The following is a 5801-nucleotide window of genomic DNA, read 5'->3' on the forward strand; positions in this document are numbered from 1 at the left end:
GGGGGGGAGGGCAGAGAGAGACAATGACATGGACAGATGGACAGAGAAAGAGCCTCTATTTTTTATAAAGTACAGCATGTAGGCCTACAGTTAAATCTTGATTCTCTCGCTCTACATTTTTCATCAGATGGAAACAGGATAGGATGTGATGAGGACGGTCCTGGTTCGAATCCATAAATGACAATAAATGTAATGGAACGGTCTTGAGCTTGCTTTGCTTGTTGGGGAGCTTTTTGTGTGTGTTTTTTTCTTCATCGCTATCCACCCATTTTCCCAAATCCGATAAAAGATTAGTAAGTATCCATCAGAGGACCCGCCTGAACAGTCTTGTCTGATTGCCATTTTGTTGGAGTAAGGAAAAGCACATGGACACGGTAGCATATCATTTTATCTTCAGACAGGTGCTTTTACACCCCCATCAACACAATTTAGATCATCCAGGAGGTGGGTTTCAGGCCCAGCCTGAGAGGGACAACCCGGGCTGAGAGTGAGAGGGATACAACGTCCTAGCAGAAAGACAGGGATACTCGATAAACGTTTCTCCACACTTGGGAATCGAACTTCTGTCTCCTGTGTGCCACAGCAAAACACCTATCAGCTACATCACAGACGCTGGTGTAACAGTCATTTAGCTCTAGAGTGGGGGAAAAGTTAAGCCAGACAGACAGACAGTTTTAGTTTTAGTAGAAGTTTTACGGAGTAAATACATAAGGTCATAAGAGCGCCAGAAGATTAGAGGTGTTACAAGAGAGTAACAAAAATTAAAAAAAAGAGGGGCAGATAAGGACGATAGATGTTTGATAGAAAAGAAGGAGTAAACCACAAAAGAGCACCCGCCAACCACCCACCCAGACAGACTGACAGACACACAGAAACAACAGAGGGAAAGAAAAGAAGTTGGATCTATCAGTGGCGCCCTCCAATAACCCGCTTACACAACCTTACAGTGTTCAAAAAGGGTGTACAATCAATGTTACACGAAGCACACTGTACTTCACTAGATAGGAAACTTCAATTACGAAGTTCTCTATTATCTCAAGTGACCACCTGATGAATTAGATGAATTGAATGTAGGTGTTGAACCCTATCCGTACGTCGTGTTTTACTATCGTATCCATACGACGTGGGGAATTCTGTGCCCCCACTTAACCCTATCCGTACTTCGTGTTTTACTATCGTATCCATACGACGTGGGGAATTCTGTGCCCCCACTTAACCCTATCCGTACGTCGATTTTTACTATCATATCCATACGACGTGGGGAACTCTGTGCCCCCACTTTCCAAAGAGTAAATTTACTCGTTAATCCGATCCATACGCTTTGCATAGCAGTCTGTCAAAATGATTTTTTGAGAAATACTGAAAGTTTCAAAGAGATCTTCGTACTAGAAGTAGAAGTATTCTAAATTGGAAGAATACAACCCCGGGGGTACAAAATGACCACAGGGCGTACGGATAGGGTAAAGAAGCAGGTTGATACTACAGTGGGTGCCACATTCAACGAGAAGTCGGCTCCAACGAGGCAATCCTTAATCCCCGATTTTTCCCTCTATATCTCTTTGTAAATGCACGTCGGCTCCAACGAGGTTGCAAACAGACAGAAGTCGCTTTGACCGAGGTCACGATAACCAAATAAAAGCAATTAGCGACCCCAAAAGCGAAGAATTTTTCTCCTTTCTCTCCATCTCACGCGAAGCACAAGGCCCATCACCGATTCCTAACACATTGTATTGCTAGATATCTAGTGTGCCTCCTAATATGGGCCCCAAAGCCAAGATGATGGGCAAGGCTTAGCCTACGGTAGGGTTGGGAGGGGGTGGGTGGGGACGCCATGCAGGCTGTGTAAAACTGGATGAACTCTGGATGGGTAGATCTAGATCGAGAACTTCATTTTCTTCAATTTTCTTTTCTTCCCCTGATCAGAAGATCCAAGCTCCCGCCTTTACTTTATGTAGATCTAGACCTAGATGTGAGAGGGTATGTTTCCACACGAGAAGTGTTCTGGAAAAAAAATATTTAAGAATGCAGAAATGACGGTCAGAACACAGCTCGAACGAACACGCACACTGATGCTGTTTGAGATTTTCGTCATCAGGGGGAACAACTGTTTTAATTACTGGTATCGGTACATCGTGTAATATGATAACTTGTCACCTTTCTTTACTTTAGCCTTAGTCACATTCAACGAGAGGTCGGATCCAACGAGGACAACAAGCCGGTCCCGGCAACCTCGTTGAATGCGACACCCACTGTGTTACAGCCATAATTTAATTTAGAGCAAGGAACTAGAATTTCTTTTCTTTTTCTTTTTGTCTCAATGTATGAGTTTTACGCCCACACCAATACAATTTAGATCACTTTGGAAGAGGGTTTCAACCCTGCAGTCAGCACGAAACCCGGCTCAGAGGGATACACAGATTATACACTCTATTATAATATATTATATAACTGTAACAATTAATCCCACTCGGGAATTGAACTCTGGTCTCCTGTATGCGACGGCAAAGGGGCGAACGGTTACACCACAGCCAGCCATCCCCATCTGTTAAAGAGCTGCCAACTCAACACTTCAAACCACTCATCGCCTACCCCCCCACCCCCTTCCCTCTCCTTCTCCAAATCAAATATATACACTCACACATGACCAAACACAAGCACATGCATCCACAACCACACACACATAACCACGCACAAATACACAAACGCACAAATGCAAACATCTACATAAACACACACACACACTCACACACACAAATGCACACAACCATACAAACTCATACCATCTCACAAGACGAGAGGAGGCTGCTGTGAGTATGTGATTTAGGAGGAGGAGGAGGGGGGGGGGGGTTACATAACAGTCAGTCAAATGTTAGAGACCAATAAAAAGATCGACACTAACACAGGCATCCAGTGTGTAACAAAAAAAACTTTTTATATCCATAAATATATTATTGTATTAACAATATGAAAAACAGATTAAAAAAAACAAAAACAAAACAAAAACAAAACAAAATCAGATTAAATAAAAAGAAAACAGTATCCACCGGCCCCAGAGCTAGCTAAGTGTCTAATTTCTAGGAGAAAAGAAATAGATAACAAAGGATAGGATGAAAAACATTCTTAGGAAAACAAACAAACAAATAAACATGCTTTGCTAATTGTGCTTAGGTTCTACTTCTGCGTAGACACAATCTGTACACGTGACATTCCTGGGGTAAAAGTTGTAAAAGTAAAAAACCAGGAATAATGATTGTAAAAAGTAATTAAAAAAATGAAATAAATATTTCACTTCCACAGCAATCTGACTGGCCAACTGAGAAAACGAAAGAACGAAGTGAACATGAGATGAACCAAATTGGTGGGGTGGGGCCGGGGTGGCGGGGGACAGGGGGGGGCCAAGCAAAACGAACACAAGAGAAGGAGAATGAGAAAAATGATCAAAGTTTAAAAAAGGTGTGGTATTGTCTAATTATTGTAATCATAATAATAACAAAATGTGTCATTTTCTAATTATCATAATAACACAACACGTGCATGTTTTATGTACACAAAATGTGAAAGTTATCCAAAATAATAACAGTTGTGACATAAAATCCATTATAATGATAAAGTTCATTGTACGTGATAGACATGTTAGAGAGGGAGATTGGGCGGGCGGAGGGGGAGGGGGATAAGTTATTGCAGCAGAACCACTGTGTTCCTCGCAGTCCACAGCCAGCATACACTTGTACTATTAACACGACGGTCAATGCTACATGAGCCTGTCCGTGCAATTAGATAATTAAGGAGGCCAGCAGCTCCGACTAGGCTTGATAGCAGCAACCCAGTCTGAGCAGGACACAACTCCCCAACAGAGAGACGGAGATATTCGATAAAATAACTTCCTCGCATGGGGAATCGAACTCATGCCTTTTTACGTGCAATGGCAAAGAGCCTTATCATTGGGCCACTAATACCGATATTTTATTAATAGTACAAGTCTATTACTGAAAGTCACGTTGCATGGGGGACCAATCTGGCCACCCCACAGCACAACATGGCAAGAGCAGTATCATTATTAACCGTCACATTGTAAGAACATTATCATAATTATTGGTTAGATTGCAAGAACATTCATGTATTATAAATTGTCCGTTCCACACGGAACAATCCACATTAGCCCCAGGTTTTGGCATGACGTAGTTCGTGGAATGGCAGATGTGAGGCTGGCTGCTGCAATGACACTCCTGTAATGTGCAGAGTTTCTGGGACACAACACGTCTTGTAAAATATACGCACACACACACACACACACAAACAAACAGACACAAACACACACACATACATATAAATGTTCATACAAATGTGTACATATGCACACACACAGATGTCCATGTACACTCACACACACACACACACACACACACACACACACACACTAACACAGTCGGAGACACAGAAAACCCCCCCCAAAAACCTAAAGAATCTGTCACTGAATGGATTCAAACCCAAACTAAACACAGGAAGAGAACACTGCTCACTTACTCCACCAACTTGCATTTGCAGCCCCTAAAAATGAGATATTGCAAAAATAGTTGTAGATAAACTCTAAGAAAAAACACATGAAAAATTTGTTCCGTGTCGTTATGTGAGCGTACATTAAATGACAACGTACGGTAGAAGTAGAAGAGAAATGAGATGCTTACTACAAACCAGCAATACAATCATATACTTATGAACACAATAACAGACGTTTCTTTCTAGGAACAAACAAAAAAGGCAGACAGACGGATACATCAGACGTAAAGGAAGGAAAAACGACAAATGAGTAATGTCCTCCAACTACCTTCAGAACAACAGGCGGCTGAGGTTTGCGCTGATTTTCATCTCGCTGGGCGAAAAAATTAAAAAAAAAAAATTAATTTCTTTTTTATTTTATGCCTCTAGAATCGACCCAAACAGCTGCAGATGATGGCAATACGCTAAAAAAAAATAATTTAAAGCTTTTTTTTTTTAATGTACGGTGCCTTTTTGTGTTGCTAGTTTTTATGCTAAAACTTTCCAGCTTATTTTTTGAGGGGATGGTGTTGTAGAGTTAGTTTAGCGAAAAGCTATCATGTTAGCAGCCTTTAAACTTTGCACATATTATGATAAGATGTAAATCTGGGTAATAGAGAGGTTTAAAAAATTGGTTAAAATTTAACCATCTAAAATAAAGAAATGTAAAAATTCAATAAAAATTATAAATTATTATTTTTTTGTAAAATAAAGTTGTCAGTTACCCAGATTTACACTAAAATGAATGTTCTGTAGCATTTTTATCTTCCTAAGTGGAATAATTTTTCAGCGGAACTTAATCTACATTTTGTGTCTATTTTCAAGAGGGCCACCATTACCATAGCAACGCAGACATTTTCACAATATCTTAAAACAGATTTATCTTGTCCTTGCTGTACAGAGTAATATAGGAAAGTTTGAAGTTATAAGTCCTAATAATAACAAAGTCAGATATTTCAGCCGCCTGTTCCCTTAAGACTTGACCAGGAAAGTGACATGCTGTTGATGCTGCTGCCATTGCTGCCATTAAAACAGAAGAAAAAAACGTAAGTACATTTACATCCCTGCAAATGCGGTTCGTCTGAGTTTGTTTCAGTAAAGAGAAGCACATCGACACAAAGATGGTCATTTGTTGCTGGGAAAAAGTAAGACAGACAGACAGAAACAACAGAGGGAAAGCAAAGAAGAAGGACCTAACAGCGGTGCCCTCCAACCACCCGCCTAAGGAAGGGGAAGGAAAAAGCAAAAACAAACAAGAAGACAAA

Source organism: Aplysia californica, unplaced genomic scaffold (assembly GCF_000002075.1).
Source record: "Aplysia californica isolate F4 #8 unplaced genomic scaffold, AplCal3.0 scaffold00419, whole genome shotgun sequence".
NCBI classification, from domain to species: domain Eukaryota; kingdom Metazoa; phylum Mollusca; class Gastropoda; order Aplysiida; family Aplysiidae; genus Aplysia; species Aplysia californica.